We start from the raw sequence: 18,035 nt of genomic DNA on the forward strand, positions 1-18,035 counted from the left end.
CGGATCGGAACCGTATGGTTTCAATCCGGATTAGGTCCTGACACAATCCGAAACCGGTCTGTTTGCATGTCAAAACGCAAGTGTGAACGGGGCCTAATAAAGAGACTCTTGCACACCCCTTAAAGCGGAATAAAACCCAGCATTTCTTCTGTGCTCTAAAAAAATTATTTACAGCATATTATATACTACCACCATTTTATTTTTTTTACTAGAACAGCATTCAATTAGTTAAACACAGAGCTTGAAAGTTCAGTGCAGAGAAATCTGAAGTGTAGATAATGTTATCTTGTGTTTACTATACCAAGTGAGGAATATGACACATTCTCTGACTGTGCAGGACACAGAGAGACACTGAAAGCATTTCTGCCTTCAATACAACATGAATCTAGTTATGAATAAAATGCAAAGGCAGCTCTCAAAGCAAAAAACTGTACTTTTGGGAACTTGTAATTTCTAAATGAATAATAATACTTATGCACAAATGCAAATATGAAAACCCTATGGCATAGAAAAAGTAGGAAAACATGTTTTTATTGAACATTATGTCAGGGTTCTATACCGCTTTAACCACTTGCCGACCGCATGCTTATACAGTCCGTCGGCAAAGTGGCAGCTGCAGGACCAGCGACGCAGTACTGCGTCGCCAGCTGCAGGCTGATTAATCAGGAAGCAGCCGCACACGCGAGTGGCTGCTTCCTGTCAATTCACGGCGGGGGGCTCCGTGAATAGCCTGCGGGCCGCCGATCGCGGCTCGCAGGCTAAATGTAAACACAAGCGGAAATAATCCGCTTTGTTTACAATGTACGGCGCTGCTGCGCAGCTGCGCCGTAAGGCAGATCGCCGCCATGTGGCAGGGGACAGCCTGTCACTGACTGCACAGGACGGATAGCGTCCTGTGCAGCGCGGATCACCGGGGGTGGACAGGTAGGAAAGGGAGGGGAGGAATCTCGCCGCGGAGGGGGGCTTTGAGGTGCCCCCCCGCAACATCCAGCAGGCAGGAGCGATCAGACCCCCCCAGCACATCATCCCCCTAATGGGGAAAAAAGGGGGGCGATCTGGTCGCTCTGCCTGCACCCTGATCTGTGCTGGGGGCTGCACAGCCCACCCAGCACAGATCAGCTAAAACAGCGCTGGTCCTTAAGGGGGGGTAAAGGGTGGGTCCTCAAGTGGTTAAGGTGGCCAACTTGTAGCGAAAAAATCGTTCGAGCCATAAGAAATTCTGATCGGAAGAAAAATCGTTCACTACACTATCAATGAACCAATCTTTGCTTCCTATCTATCACAACCAGCAAGAAAATCCAAATTTTGGTTTCACAAAAATCCAATCGGACGACTATTTTTATAATCGTTTGGGCCCATCAACTGAGATCGTTTACAACCAATCCGATCAGAATTTCTAATGGCTCGAGCAATTTTTCACTAGAAATTGGACCGTTAGTGGCCACCTTTAGGCTCAGTGTTGTGGTTTGCTTAACCCTTTTTTATCATGCTACCATAAACAATGTATCTCTTTTATCCACTATAATGTCCTCACCATCTTGTGCCCCCATCATGCAGGTCCATAACGATCATCTCACACTGCCTGAAGAAAAGGGGAAAAAGTAATTCTGCCGGAGTTTTTAATGGATGTGAGTTAAATTGAGTGCATGCTGATTGTCACCATTTTCAGCAAACAGAACGTGTGTAATAATCAATAGAATGTTCAGGTTTTTGCATCTGACAGCTGGTGTTACTGTGCATATTAGGTGGCGGTGTGAGACTTTCATTAGGGCTGAGGGTTATTCTCAGACGTACTATTGGACAGCTGAGATCTCCTGAGAGCGGGGGTTGGGGGGGCGTTTGTTCGCGCCACATCAATGGCCGACCTTTAAAACAGCATTTGCAGGAATACTTGTCTCTTTCATGCCTCGTTTTCTACCGCGATGCAATGACAACAATTAACTGCCATCATAGCGGCCACACACACTATTTGTAGCTGCATTTTTCATACCGCACTCAAATTTCATACTTTTACTGATATTTACTACTTGTGCCTATGAATGGTTCGATATTTATCATCTTACGTGGTGGATTTAGGGCCGGTTCTAGACTTTACGCCACCTGAGGCAAACTTGTGAGGATGCGCTGCCCCCCCCCCCCCCCCCAACTTACCAACCATCTAGGTGCCGGCAGGGGGCGGCGACTCGTCGTCATCACTGCAGGCCAGTAGTAGCAGCAGGCTACCACTTCTCTATATGTCAGAGGTAGGCAGGGTGTGTCAGTCGGCAGGTTGGGCAGGGGCTAGGGGGTGTCATGTCCGGGTGGCCTTGATGTCCAGATGGGCAGTGGCACTATTTATATAGTGCCGACATCTTCCACAACGCTGTACTGAGTATATTGTCTTGTCACTTAACTGTCCCTTGGAGGGGCTCACAGTCCAATCCCTACCATAGTTACATAGTTATATGGTGGCTGGATGGTGTAATGGTTAAGGGCTCTGCCTCTGACATGGGAGACCAGGGTTCGAATCTCGGCTGTGCCTGTTCAGTAAGCCAGCACCTATTCAGTAGGAGGCCTTAGGCAAGACTTCCTAACACTGCTACTGCCTATAGAGTGCGTCCTAGTGGCTGCTGCTCTGGTGCTTTGAGTCCGGCAGGAGAAAAGCGCGATATAAATGTTATTTGTGTTGTCTCTTGCCTCATGTATTGTGTAATGTATGTATCTTAGTCTAGGGCCGATTTAAGAGGAAGCCAGTTAACTTATCTGTATGTTTTTGGGATGTTGTAGGAAACCAGAGTGCCCAGAGGAAACCCACACAGACAAGGGGAGAACATACAAACTCCTTGCAGATAGTGCCCTGACTGGGATACTGTGCTGTCCACAATAAAAAGATTTTAAAACAAAACAAACAAAAAATAAGTAAGCATGATTTTTTTTTTTTTATCTTGACATAGGCATTCACCTACTGCAAACATGCTCCATCTCAGCTGAATCCCAATGGTGTCGTTAGCCGACTATACTTCCATTTAAGCTTGAAGGGGTTAAAGCTGCAATTCAGTTAAGTGGAATGTATTCCCAGGAGGAAAAATCAAATATGAAAGGTGTTGGTAGATTGCAGCCAAATGAACACATTCTCTTCTATTCTATTACAGAAGCCACTTCCTATAGGAAGGGCTGAAGATACCGATGTATGAGTGATGGCCATTAGCACACATTGATAGCTCAATTCTGCTCTTATGTTCCGCTTTTGTAGGTGAAAACTGCCCGGCTGGAAAATGTATACCCCGGGACGAGTGTCCGTGTTAGCAGTCCTTTGTGGAGTCCCACCGAGCGGAGATTCTCTAAGAGTCCTCTCGTGTAAAGCTGGGTTAATTACCAGCTCAGTTCTTTTCCATTCAGTGACTGTGATTACTGAGAAGTATTCACACGCGGGAGGAAGACGACTGCGCTTTTATTTCTTCGCAAGGCTTGCCGGAATCACATTCCTGTTTCAAATCTTTGTTCACGCGTGCAGATCGAGAAAAAGGAAAGAAAAGGGAAAAAGTGCCTCAGGTGGAATATTTAATTTAGACGGCGAGTAAGGATTAGAATGACCCCCCCCCCCCCTTAAAAAATACTTTTGCTTTGTAGTCGAAAATGTATAAGTAGCCTGGGGGGGAGTAGTGGGCACCCACAGTGATGGGGAGGGGGCCCAACCTCCCCTCCCCTAGGCCCCCCTTCAGCACCCCCCCCTTCCAGAAATTGCGGCCAATGGGCAGGGAACACAGGACTTACCTTCGGAGTTCCATGCAACACAGCTCTGTGTGCCACCAGTCTTCTCAGTCTGCAACTCCACTAACTGTACTTCCAGGAATACCCAAACACTTTCCACTTTTTAATTATAGCAGTTGCTGTGCTTATGGGGATTGAGAAAGTTTTAGAATGTTTTATATCTACTTTATCCCTCAGATCTTTTGACAGTGCCCCGCCAACTATAGTTGAGTGTTTGCTTTAAGTTGCACTACCAAGCACTGGAATGCTCCAGGAAGTTATTTTATGCTGAATTTATTAAAATGGTTACAAATGATCACAGGTGGAAGCCAATTAGCGCAATGTACCATGGAGAAGGTGACACGTGATAGAGTATACAGGAATTTTTAAGCAGGTGGTTGATCCTTTATACATCTCAGTGATTGTGGTTTTTATGTATTTATTTATTTCTGAACGTTTGCTATTGTATTTTTCACTTGGTTGTTATAAATTACACTGGACTGCTGGAAAAATTACTTTTGGATGTGTGTGTCCTCATTTCAGGCTGCAAACCAAGAAAATATGAGCATTTTTGAAGAGGGCGATTCATTGACAAACCTGCTGTTTGTACAAGCTTACAGCTAAATACCAGGTTTACAAAATAAAAAATCATGTTCCTTTCTGTTAACATGCCATGGGGCTGATTTACAAAGAAAGGAGAACATAAGTACAGCAAACTGGAAATTTACTTCCTAAAAAATGTTTTCAGTTTAATAGCAAAAGTTGTCAGTTGAGTCGCAAGAGCCATAGATGTCCACTAACAGTGAGAATATTTAAAGTGCTCCTGAAATGGGGGAAACCTATTAAAGTGGTCTGAAAGTCAGCATTTCTAATTTGCTCTAAAATATTCCTCACACCTTGAAAGCTACTATCCCAGAAAAAGATTCTAGCAGAACATCACTGAAATGGTTAAACAAAGCACTTTCTCCTGCTATTCAGCTTCAAATCTGCATCCAAACTGGAGATAACAGTATCTTTTTTACTTGTTAAACACAAATGTATCAACACTGGAATGTAAACAAACACTCTCTGAGAAACCGTCTCTGCTTTAGGCACACACAGAGTTCAGAACAACTCATTACAAGATGTTAATATATAATAAAAAGCAGTTATAATACAAAAAGAATAAAATGCAATGCCAGCTTTCAGGGTAAAAAAAAACTACACTTTGTAAACAGACAATATTACTTATGTACAAAAGCAAATATGATAACTGTATGAGTAATAAAAAGTAGGAAAACACATTTTAGTTTCAGTTTTAGTTTCAGACCACTAAACCAGATTCGGGGGGGATATATAAAAATTATACATACCTGGGGCATCCTCCATTTCCCTTCAGACTGATCGTCCCCTCGCCATCCTCCTCCACCACCTGGAGCCTCCACTATTCATCCCATAAAGTCCTTCAGTCTTGGGGGTATATGCATGCGCAGCCCGGCCGTGTGCACGCCCCCATAATGATCCCGCTTTCTGCACCTGCGCAGCAGTACACGGGGGGATGGGGGAGCAGCCGGACTAAACGTAAATGATGGCTGGATGGTGTAATAGTTCTTGGCTCTACCTGTTCAGAAAGCCAGCACCTATTCAGTAGGAGACCTTGGGATAGTCTCCCTAACACTGCTACTGCCTATAGAGTGCGCCCTTGTGGCTGCAGCTCTGGCGCTTTGAGTCCGCCAGGAGAAAAGCGTGATATAAATGTTATTAGTCTTGTCTTGTCTTGTCTAAACGGGCCAAATAGCAGAGGATCCAGACGGTGCAGAAAGATGAAGGGGGCTGGAGGAAGTCCCAGGTATGTATAATTTTTGTATCTGCCCCAGACTCAGGTACACTTTAAATGAAGCCCTTGGTGGGCCTTTTCAGAAGTGTCCTGGCACTGCTCAATGTCCTTGGGGTCCCCTTCGCTCACCATCTTGGTCCTTGTAACTCCTGCGCCTTCCGGAAGGCGCACAGCTATTTTGAACTGCGCACGTGCAAGTTTACTCTGTGGGAAGGTGTTCAGTACAATATCAGCCATACAGACCCCCCTAGAATAGGTAAAGATTTCCTGTGGGAAACGGGGTACCAGCTGCTGATTAGGATGAAGTTCAATCCTTGGTTAAAGTTTCTCTTTAGAGGATTACTGTATGGGACAAAGGGGAAAAAGAGTCAAACCTACCTGGGGCTTCTAATGCCTCCCCGCAGACGTTCTGTGCCCGCGCAGCCACTCGCCAATGCTCCGGCCTCCGCCTCCGGTTCACTTCCGAGATTTGCCACTGCGCCTGCGCGTCCTTCTCCTCGCTCCTCCCGATGTCACGGAACTGTACGCTCCCGCGGACATCAGTGGGAATGAAGAGAAGACCGCGCAGGTGCAGTAAGGGCAGTGGATTTGAGACTTTAAAGTCGAAAATCCCAGAAGTAACCAACAGCGGGGACCGGAGCATCGGCAAGTGGCTGCGTGGGCACAGAATGTCTGCGGGGGAACCATTAGAAGCCCCGGGTAAGTACAACTCTGTTTCCCCTTTGCCTCCTACAGTAATCCTTTAAATGATCTATTCCTATATCCAGTACTGGCTTGGACGGAATTTCTGTTGGGTTAGTAGCCAGTTTGTATAACAGTCTATGGCCTGAGCTAAACTTAGGTCTATAAAATACATACATATGTACAATATAAACATGGGAATTAAATCTGTGTGTGCAGGCGTGCCTTCCATCACGGCTAATCAGTGTGTTTGTCTTATATTCCGGCACAAACCATCTATTCATTATTCAGCGCAGACGGTTTTGGCCACGGGCGAACATTTACTGTATACATACCTGCTTGACTAATGACCGCACTATAATTACTCCACAAACCGAGGAGCAACGCAGCCCAACTAACAACTTTAACGGCTAAATTATTTGTTTGTGCGCGAGGATCGTTTGCCAAAATAAATCTCCATACCATTTGTTTACCGGGGAGTCGTTGCAGTTTTAGAGGGAAATAAAATCAGAGTCAGCAATGGGCAGCGTTTAATTAAATGCATAAAGTTTTATCCATAACAAAGGTCTTAAGAGGATAGGACATCTACATAGCTACAAATCTCTGCAGGAATGGCTCCTATTACTTGCCTGAGAACCCCTGTGATGCAGATTATATTCATTTGCTGGAAAAATATATCAGTGGCTAATTAATAAAGTGAACCAGAGACAGGGCCGGATTTACCATAAGGCAGTGTAGGCACGTGCCTACAGGCGCCTGATGATGGAGAGGCGGCTCAGTCCCCTCCCGAAGCACCTCCCTTCGTCATTACCTATTCAGATATTTCTGATCAGAGTGTAAATGAGAGGTTACTCCCTCAGCTCTCAACATTCCAATGACCAGATCTCCCTTCAGTCAGGGTCACCACTAGCTACTTAATACTGAGTTTCCTCTAGAAGGGGCACCTGTAGCTACCTATGAAGGGCAAGGGGAAAAAAGGGAGGAGTGACAGCTGCTAGGACAGACAGCACACTTGTTTATTTGCATGACCTGAGCACTGAAGATCTGTGACCAAGGCGAGCTGATTCGTGTGGATCTGACTGTCTAGTGTCACAAGCGCTTATACCGATCGTTGTTGCTTGGCCTTCACATCTGGTGAGCGTATATAGTTTCTCTAACCATGAAATGAAGATTTTTATGAGAGTGAATTAAGAATTTGTCTGGTGGACATTTTATGCAAGTGTAGAGACTTTCCCAGTCCCCCCCCCTTTTTCCGCTTATATACAGGAGTGTGACTGTATTTTTGGCACACAGAATTTCATATGTTATGTATATGTGCATAGGTTTTAGCAATTTTTGAGGTTAGGTTGTTGAGCGCCAAACTGTTTTCACATATTTTTGGTTCACTGAGTTACACACTCTGTAGGAATTTAGCGATCCAACTTTATTAACCTTGTGGTGCAACTACTAGAGTTGTTGGTGATTCTTTATCGATAGTGAGGAACGTACGGGACCCCCATCTTTCTCTGGTAACAAGCAAGCTGAGCAGTGAAGGATGAAGCAGAGAGCAGGATAGGTGTTTTCTCTAATGTTCCCACTGATATATATGGTAAAATACATCAGGGGGTGCTTTGTCTCTGGTTCACTTTAAGGTGCGTACACATGCTGGATTAACATTGTCTGGGGCAACCAATTAAAGTGTACCTGAGGCATCTTAAGCAAAATTCCACAAACTCTCTCCCCTATACATTTCCTCACTTGTTTCCAGATAGCAACCCAACCACAGTCTCAGATTGGCACATGAGCTTCTTTTGTGCTCCTCTGAAATCACCTTCATCGCATTTACGTATACAAGACTTTTCACATGCTTCACCCCTCTGTTGGAATGCCCTTCCACAGTACATCTGTCACACTCCATCCTTTGACTCTCCCTCAATTTTTTTTTTATGGACAAGCATGCACTATGACTTAGGCTATTTCCCCTTTGACCTCTCGCCAAGTTCTTTGAGTCCACGAGGAGAACTTCCTGTTCAGAAGGCCTGCAACTATTCAGTAAGGAAACCTTGGGCAAGACCTAACATTGCTACTGCCTATAGAGCCTGTCCTAGTGGCTGCAGCTCTGGTGCTTTGAGTCTGCCAGGAGAAAAGCACAATATACAGTGGTGTGAAAAACTATTTGCCCCCTTCCTGATTTCTTATTCTTTTGCATGTTTGTCACACTTAAATGTTTCTGCTCATCAAAAACCGTTAACTATTAGTCAAAGATAACATCATTGAACACAAAATGCAGTTTTAAATGATGGTTTTTATTATTTAGTGAGAAAAAAAACCTCCAAATCTACATGGCCCTGTGTGAAAAAGTGATTGCCCCCCCTTGTTAAAAAATAACTTAACTGTGGTTTATCACACCTGAGTTCAATTTCTGTAGTCACCCCCAGGCCTGATTACTGCCACACCTGTTTCAATCAAGAAATCACTTAAATAGGAGCTATCTGACACAGAGAAGTAGACCAAAAGTACCTCAAAAGCTAGACATCATGCCAAGATCCCAAAAAATTCAGGAACAAATGAGAACAAAGTACTGTAATTGAGATCTATCAGTCTGGTAAAGGTTATAAAGCCATTTCTAAAGCTTTGGGACTCCAGCGAACCACAGTGAGAGCCATTATCCACAAATGGCAAAAACATGGAACAGTGATGAACCTTCCCAGGAGTGGCTGGCCGACCAAAATTACCCCAAGAGCGCAGGGAAAACTCATCCGAGAGGCCACAAAAGACCCCAGGACAATATCTAAAGAACTGCAGGCCTCACTTGCCTCAATTAAGGTCATTGTTCACAAATCCGAAATAAGAAAGTGACTGGGCAAAAACGGTCTGCATGGCAGATATCAAAGGCGCAAACCACTTTTAAGCAAAAGGAACATTAAGGCTCGTCTCAATTTTGCTAAAAAAAACATCTCAATGATTGGCAAGACTTTTGGGAAAATACCTTGTGGACCGCCGAGACAAAAGTTGAACTTTTTGGAAGGTGCGTGTCCCGTTACATCTGGCGTAGAAGTAACACAGCATTTCAGCAAAAGAACATCATACCAACAGTAAAATATGATGGTGGTAGTGTGATGGTCTGGGGTTGTTTTGCTGCTTCAGGACCTGGAAGGCTTGCTGTGATAGATGGAACCATGAATTCTACTGTCTACCAAAAAATTCTGAAGGAGAATGTCCGGCCATCTGTTCGTCAACTCAAGCTGAAGCGATCTTGGGTGCTGCAGCAGGACAATGACCCAAAACACACCAACAAATCCACCTCTGAATGGCTGAAGAAAAACAAAATGAAGACTTTGGAGTGGCCTAGTCAAAGTCCTGACCTGAATCCTATTGAGATGTTGTGGCATGACCTTAAAAAGGCGGTTCATGCTAGAAAACTCTCAAATAAAGCTGAATTACAACAATTCTGCAAAGATGAGTGGGCCAAAATTCCCCCAGAGCGCTGTAAAAGACTTGTTGTAAGTTATCGCAAACGCTTGATTGCAGTTATTGCTGCTAAGGGTGGCCCAACCAGTTATTCGGTTCAGGGGGCAATTTCTTTTTCACACAGGGCCATGTAGGTTTTGAGTTATTTTTCTCACTAAATAATAAAAACCATCATTTAAAACTGCATTTTGTGTTCAATTATGTTATCTTTGACTAATAGTTAACGGTTTTTGATGAGCAGAAACATTTAAGTGTGACAAACATGCAAAAGAATAAGAAATCAGGAAGGGGGCAAATAGTTTTTCACACCACTGTATATGTTATTTGTCTTGTCTAAGCTACATTTCTTTGATTTAATAATATTCTGGAAGGTTTAGTTTTCCATCCCAGATAGGCGAGGTCGCAGGTTGACAAAGTTTTGTCTAAAAATTGCTCCTGACAGCAGCACGGCATTCTGGGATCGCTGAACCAACTCTACAATAATGCTGTCCTTAATTCCATCCACAATGCCTCCTTGAAATCCTGGCTGAGTAGCCGCTGCCCTGATAAAGTTCTAAAAAAGGAGCAATCAAAACCCACAGGCTGAGAGAAAGAAAAAAATCACCCAGAATGGCATCCCACTGCCCAGGCATAAAAACCAGCACTGCTGCCGAGAGCAGGAACATATTCTATTGATCTCCAGGAAATGTGCAGCTGTGAGGGATTAGAGAAGGAACAAGACACTGGCCGGAGGGAGGGAGGAGAGCGCGGCGAGCGGGACATGGTGAGAAGCTCTCAGAGAGGTGAGAGAAACCGACCGTGGACATCCAGCTTGATAAACGCGCTGTAGCATTTGGCAGGTGACTTTGGATATTTACTATATGTTTACTGTAAATGTTACAGCCAGAACCTGAAGTCTGGCCACTTCACTTCAGGTTCTGGCTGGCCAAAATGCTAAGTGGCTGTGCTAATGTGAGAAATGAATAGTGTCTGGTGGCTCCTCCCCCGCCCCCTCCTCTCACCAGCCGGCCAATGTGAGAAGTGAATAGAGACCGGCGGCTCCGACTCCTCCCCCCACCCCCTCCTCTCAGCACTGGCAGCTGGTCCAGTATTCCAACCCACTCTGTATCTCCCCCCCTTGCCCCGCAGTGGGAGGGTTTCATAGAGTCAAGGCCAGATTTCTGGAAACGCCACAAAGGCCTTGGGTGCCAGCTGGCCAAGGGGGCGGTTGGACACTGAAGAGAGATTTCTGGATATGGAAGAGCAGGGCCGGTTCTAGCTACAATGGGGCCCTGGGGTAAAATGTAACCTGGGGGCCCCTCTAGCACAGCCCCACCCCAAGAGCAAATTCACCACCCTGGGCCCCGGAGCTGACTGCTATGCCCCATTCCACCCCACCCTCCAGTCACACAATTGCCCCTTTTGCCTCTCTGGCAAAGCCCTGTGGAAGAGAAGCTGCAAATGGAATAGAGAGCTTGCAAATAAGAAGCAACGGATGGAAATAGGTCGTTGGTGCCCAAGGAATCCATATATAGATCAAGGAGGCTGCTGTACATGAATGTTACACATGGAAGAGGGGGCAGCACATGGAATGGGAGGGAGGCTACTATACATGGATGTTACACATGGAAGAGGGGGCTGCACCTGGAATGGTAGGGGGCTGCAGTACATGGATGTTACACATGGAAGAGGGGCTGCACATGAAATGGGAGGGGGCTGCTGTATATGGATGTTACACATGGAAGAGAGAGGGCTGCACATGGGATGGGAGGGGCTGCTGTACATGGATGTTACACATGGAAGAGGGGGTTGCACATGGAATGGGAGGAGGCTGCTGTACATGGATGTTACACATGGAAGAGGGGGCTGCACATGGAATGTGAGGGGCTGCTGTACATGGATGTTACACATGGAAGAGGGGGCTGCACATGGAATGGGAGGGGCTGCTGTACATAGATGTTACACATGGAAGAGGGCTGCACATGGGATGGGAGGGGCTGCTGTACATGGATGTTACACATGAAGAGGTGGCTGCACATAGAATGGGAGGGGCTGCTGTACACGGATGTTACACATGGAAGAGGGGGCTGCACATGGAATTGGAAGGAGGCTGCTGTACATGGATGTTACACATGGAAGAGGGGGCTGCACATGGAATGGGGGGCTGCTGTATATGTATGTTACACATGGAAGAGGGGGCTGCACATGGAATGGGAGGAGGCTGCTGTACACTGATGTTACACATGGAAGAAGGGGCTGCACCTGGAATGGAAGGGAGGCTGCTATACATGGATGTTACACATGGAAGAGGGGGCTGCACCTGGAATGGTAGGGGGCTGCAGTACATGGATGTTACACATGGAAGAGGGGCTGCACATGGAATGGGAGGGGGGCTGCTGTACATGGATGTTACACATGGAAGAGGGGCTGCACATGGAATGGTAGGGGGCTGCAGTACATGGATGTTACACATGGAAGAGGGGGCAGCACATGGAATGGGAGGGGGCTGCTGTACATGGATGTTACACATGGAAGAGGGGCTGCACATGGAATGGTAGGGGGCTGCAGGACATGGATGTTACACATGGAAGAGGGGCTGCACATGGAATGGGAGGGGGGCTGCTGTACATGGATGTTACACATGGAAGAGGGGCTGCACATGGAATGGTAGGGGGCTGCAGTACATGGATGTTACACATGGAAGAGGGGGCAGCACATGGAATGGGAGGGGGCTGCTGTACATGGATGTTACACATGGAAGAGGGGCTGCACATGGAATGGTAGGGGGCTGCAGGACATGGATGTTACACATGGAAGAGGGGCTGCACATGGAATGGGAGGGGGGCTGCTGTACATGGATGTTACACATGGAAGAGGGGCTGCACATGGAATGGTAGGGGGCTGCAGGACATGGATGTTACACATGGAAGAGGGGCTGCACATGGAATGGGAGGGGGCTCCTGTACATAAATGTTACACATGGAAGAGGGGGCTGCACAAGGAAGTGGAGGGGGCAGCTGCACATTCAAGTGGAGCCGAAAGAAAGTTGGCATGGGGCAGAAAAAGTATTAATCCGGGCCTTGGGTAGAGTAAGGAGGTGCAAGTATGGGTTACACATAGGAAATGACAGGGATGGGGCCAGAGTGACCTGGCAAGAGGCGAAAATGTGGAGAGTCTTACTTCAGGATTAGACTGGAATCTATTGCCAAGTCCTAAAAGATGGGGTGAATTATCAGTGGTACCAGGACTGCTCTCAGAATGCGAGTGACAACCACACTTGTAGAGGTGATACACAGGAGTATGGTGACAAATACACAGAGATGTCACTGTCTCATTACACATGCAAAGTCCAGCCTGTTTAAATAAGCTATTGATTTGTTTTTACACTGCTTTTTAAGGCCATTTAATTGCATTTTCACTTGTTAGATGCACTTTTTTTCTTGGCTCTCCCATTCTAAAGCAATCTTAAAATGTCGGTTTCCAGTCCGCACAGCGAGGTGTATCAGTAGAGACGGGACTTGGGAAATGTAAAGAGGAACTGTAGGAACTAAATCCATACATTGCAAAGAGAGGAGTTAAAAAAATAGAAGAGAGATCAAGAAATGATTGATATTCGCCATGTAATTTTGTTCATATTGTTTGATCCCCAATCAGCCTGCAGGTCATCATCTTTACTGCTGGCAGACATGAAAAATAAACAGGCAGCACCAACTGCCATTCTTTATAACCACACCCCCTAACAATGCGATAAAGTAAAAGGTTGTTTTTTAGATATACATTAGCACAGAGGAAGATACTGGTTGCTTGGCAGTTGGAAACAGCTGTTATTTCCCAAAATGCAACAAGGTTCACAGTCAGACAGCAAACTATCAGGACTATGGTCCTGACATCACACCGTGGGAGGGGTTTCACCACAATATCAGCCACACGGAACCCCCTGATGATTTATTCAATAAAAGGTAAGGATTTCTCATGAGAAATGGAGTATCAACTACTGATTGGAATGAAGTTCAAACCTTGTTTATAGTTACTCTTTAAAGCACATATCTACCTTTCTGGTTAACAAGGTTAGAGATGGCCCGAACCTTTCGCCAGGCGAACATCTCTGGGCCTTCTACTACTTCCGGGTCGCTATGACCCAGAGTAGTACGCCTGCGCTGCCCGGCGGAGCGCGTCCTAGATCGCGCTCCTGTTGCCGGGCACTCTCTGCGCATGAGCGTGACGTCGTTCACATTCTCTAACAGGGATATGTGAGGGAGCAGGCTGGTGTTGTACTTTGTTCTCTGGTTGAACTCGATGGATGTATGTCTTTTTTCAACTAGAATAACTATGTAACTATGTAACTAATATTTGCAGTTTACACACTACACTCAGCATTCTAAATGATTTTACAGAGTAGGCTAGTGAACTTTTGAACTGTCCTCTGCAGGAATAAAAAACTATACAGTGACAGACACTGTGACAGATAATACGCTTCAGAAGACAGAGCTTTCTGCTACCTTGAAAGTTGTGGAGCTCAGTGGCTCTATTGCATAGATAACAACTGGAGTTTCTTAACTCTTCCTGTACTGGAAACAATATTAGACTTATGTCTCTGCTCCTAATATTTTATTTCTTAGATTTACTACACATACAAATCATTACATCATAATTATTTTTTTCGCTTCAGTGTCTCTTTAAATTCAACTTTGTGTGGCAGTCAGGCTATCTTTGGAATCTCCCCCTAAAAATGTAGTGGGCCACAGAGAAGGGCCTATTTTGGATGCGCCTGCAGTGGAACATTCTGGGACTTCTTCCCTTGGGCCCAGTACCGGAGTACCAAATGTACCCATACCTCCCAACTTTTTGAGGTAAGAGAGAGGGACACTGTAAGACACTCCCCTGCAACACCTCTAACCACACCCTCACCATTATCAGAAATAATTCAGAGCAAAGAATGTAGTTTTATCATTCGAACCACACTAGTCCTTTCTATCATCATTAGTTTTTCTTCATTCTAACATTTGAAAGAAATATGTCAATTTCATTGATGGGAATAAAGTTTAGAGTCATTTAAACACATTGTTCAGTAGAAAGAAATATATATATTATGTACATCAGTCCTTAAAGAGAACCCGAGGTGGGTTTGAAGAATATTATCTGCATACAGAGGCTGGATCTGCCTATACAGCCCAGCCTCTGTTGCTATCCCAAACCCCCCTAAGGTCCCCCTGCACTCTGCAATCCCTCATAAATCACAGCCGTGCTGCTGACAAACAGCTTGTCAGAGCTGGCTGTGTTTATCTCTATAGTGTCAGTCTGCTGCTCTCCCCGCCTCCTGCAGAACTCCAGTCCCCGCCTGCATCCCTTCCCTCCCTGCTGATTGGAGGGATGGGACGGGGGCAGGGACCGGAGCTATGCAGGAGGCGGGGGAGCAGCTGAGACTGACACTACAGATGTAAACACAGCCTCACAGCACGGCTGTGATTTATGAGGGATTGCAGAGTGCAGGGGGACCTTAGTGGGGTTTGGGATAGCAACAGAGGCTGGGCTGTATAGGCAGATCCAGCCTCTGTATGCAGATAACATTCTTTAAACACACCTCGGGTTCTCTTTAAAGAGGGACAAATAAGGAAGATAGAGGGTTTTGGTTCCCAAACCTGAACTGTCCCTCCGAAAGAGGGACAGTTGGGAGCTCTGTGTACCTCCCTTATGGCGGCTGAGGTGACAGCATCAATCTATGGCAAAAATAAATAATGAAGAACATAAAGGCTCTGATGGAAATTGAAAATCGCCATGTTTAGTGGTATGGGTAAAACCTCCACCAACTGTGACACTAGAGAACGGACCTACAAAATATAGTATGATTGGTATAGAACACTGGCGAGGCTCCATAAGTGTGGATTCATGAGCTCTGATACCTGCTCCCGGGGCTGGGGAGGGAACGCCGATCAGATCCGCTGCTGGTGGTTTTGCAATACTGTTAGCGCTTTTTGGGACATTTACTTTCAATTGTCATCTAGTGCCTAGGTTCTCAACATGTGGTACGTGTACCCCAGGGGGTACTTCTGATGGTTCCAGGGGGTACTCGGACTTGATATACTTAACCAAGAATAACAAATTTAGAGTATTAGAAAATTATAAATATTACTTAAACAACACCAAATTAGTAGCGCAGGAATTGAACAAAGGCGCCAACGGGATAAAATATGCTAAAAACTTTAAAATTGCTGAGGAGGCAGTGGTGGACTTACCTCCTCAAAGCAGGCATGAAACTGTCAATTTTCAAAGGTTTAGATTTAATATACTCCAAAAACAGTTGCAACACGTTTCACATGTGTGGTCCCGCTTCATCAGGCAATAGGGGATAGAGCATACAGCAACAAGTGTCTATGTCTCAACCTAGCGCCTCTGTGAACACCAAATTAGTGTTTTAGCTAATTAAAAGCAATATGCTTGGAAATGGTTTAGAACCAATTATCATGTACCACAATTATATATATATTTGTCAAGGGGTACTTGTGATGTTTACTATGCTAGGGGGTACTTGGTAAGTACAGGGTTTTAAAAAGGGGTACATACCAATAAAATGTTAAGAAACGCTGGTCTAATGTATTAGGTTTCAAAGTCAACAAAGACCCCCTAATCGCCTTTTCTGTAAAATAGTATCAGGATGTGACTAGGTGCAAAACGTCTCCATTAGGAAGCCGTGTAATGCTGTGCAGGCCCTGCTTGCTACGCCATTTGGGGATGTTTGAGACCTTTGTTGTACATTGGTCACTTTGAATGAGGTGTGTTCACTAGATGTATGTTAACTAGATGTATGACCTAGTTACAAAACCCCAATCCAGTTTACACCTTAGTAGAGACTCAGGCAGGAATGTGCACATTGTGTGAAAAAAGTTGTCTGATTTAAAATCGCAGGAAAAAAATATGAATGATGTTGGATTCCCAAGTGAGCTACTGACCACAATGGCCAGTACCGCAGCGAGCATTTTGGCGTGTGCAATAAAGCACGCGCAATCCAAATAAGTGTGTTTCCTGCCCCAAGGTGGCCATACCCCATACACAGTGCATTGCAAATGTATCCCCAACCGCTTACCCCCTTGGCTCTGTACATATTCTGTTACATTCCAGCCTGTAATTTTATTGTTTCTAGACTATTTTGGGCAGATCCATCACATACTGTAAAATAAGATTAAGCTAGTGAAGGGAAATAAGAAAAATATATAAAAACAGATAAAAAAATATAAACATGTGCTTATGTATTTTTACCCACTTTGCCATGAAGACCCTAAAACTCCTGGTGCTATCAATGACTATCAAATGTCACATAATTAGTGAAATGGAAAGGACGTGGTACCACAACAAACCTGCCAAGAGAGGGCTGCCCACCAAGGGGGTGAATATTTTTCCAAGACTCGTTTGTTTATTTTTTTCTTTATATCTTTTACTGTAAGTGCAATCAATTTTCTTGACTGACTGTATTATTTCAAAAATCTACCAATCCATAGGGATGGTCGGAAATGTCAATTTCCATTTTCCAATTTCTGAGAAGTCTTCTTGTAGTCATTTTTTTTTTTGCATTCTCTGATTGGCCAAATACTACCAAGTTGACTCTGCATTCTCTGATTGGCTGAACACTACCAAGTTGACTCTGCATTCTCTGATTAGCCAAATACTACCAAGTTGACTCTGCATTCTCTGATTGGCCAAATACTACCAAGTTGACTCTGCATTCTCTGATTAGCTAAACAATACCAAGTTGACTCTGCATTCTCTGATTGGCCAAATACTACCAAGTTGACTCTACATTCTCTGATTGGCTAAACACTACCACGTTGACAGTGCATTATCTGATTGGCTAAATACTACCAAGTTGACTCTGCATTCTCTGATTGGCTAAACAATACCAAGTTGACTCTGCATTCTCTGATTGGCCAAATACTACCAAGTTGACTCTACATTCTCTGATTGGCTAAACACTACCACGTTGACAGTGCATTATCTGATTGGCTAAATACTACCAAGGTGACTGCATTCTCTGATTTGCGAAATACTACTGTAACTGTCTTGTGTAGCAGCTCAGATGCCTGATTAGTGGTGATCTGCAGAATCACCAATAATGCAGACGCTATACCTGATTATGTGTGATCTGCAGAATCACCAATAATACCAGTGTAACTGTATTACTACTGTAACTGTCTTGTGTAGCAGCTCAGATGCCTGATTAGTGGTGATCTGCAGAATCACCAATAATGCAGACGCTATACCTGATTATGTGTGATCTGCAGAATCACCAATAATACCAGTATAGCTTCAAGGATGATATGAGTGTAGTGCTTGGTGCAACCGTAACTTTAATAGTTAGTAAGGCCTTACCAGAGGGGCTGGTAAGGCA

The 18,035-nt window shown here is 44.9% G+C and overlaps 1 protein-coding gene across 6 annotated transcripts in view; it reads right to left on the bottom strand.

Moving 5' to 3' along the window:
* Window positions 1-18,035, bottom strand: part of ASIC4 (acid sensing ion channel subunit family member 4) — a 949,912-nt gene that overhangs the window by 452,040 nt on the left and 479,837 nt on the right. The gene's annotated exons all lie outside the window — the stretch shown is intronic.

This window comes from Hyperolius riggenbachi, chromosome 7, assembly GCF_040937935.1.
Source record: "Hyperolius riggenbachi isolate aHypRig1 chromosome 7, aHypRig1.pri, whole genome shotgun sequence".
In the NCBI taxonomy this organism is placed as follows: Eukaryota; Metazoa; Chordata; class Amphibia; order Anura; family Hyperoliidae; genus Hyperolius; species Hyperolius riggenbachi.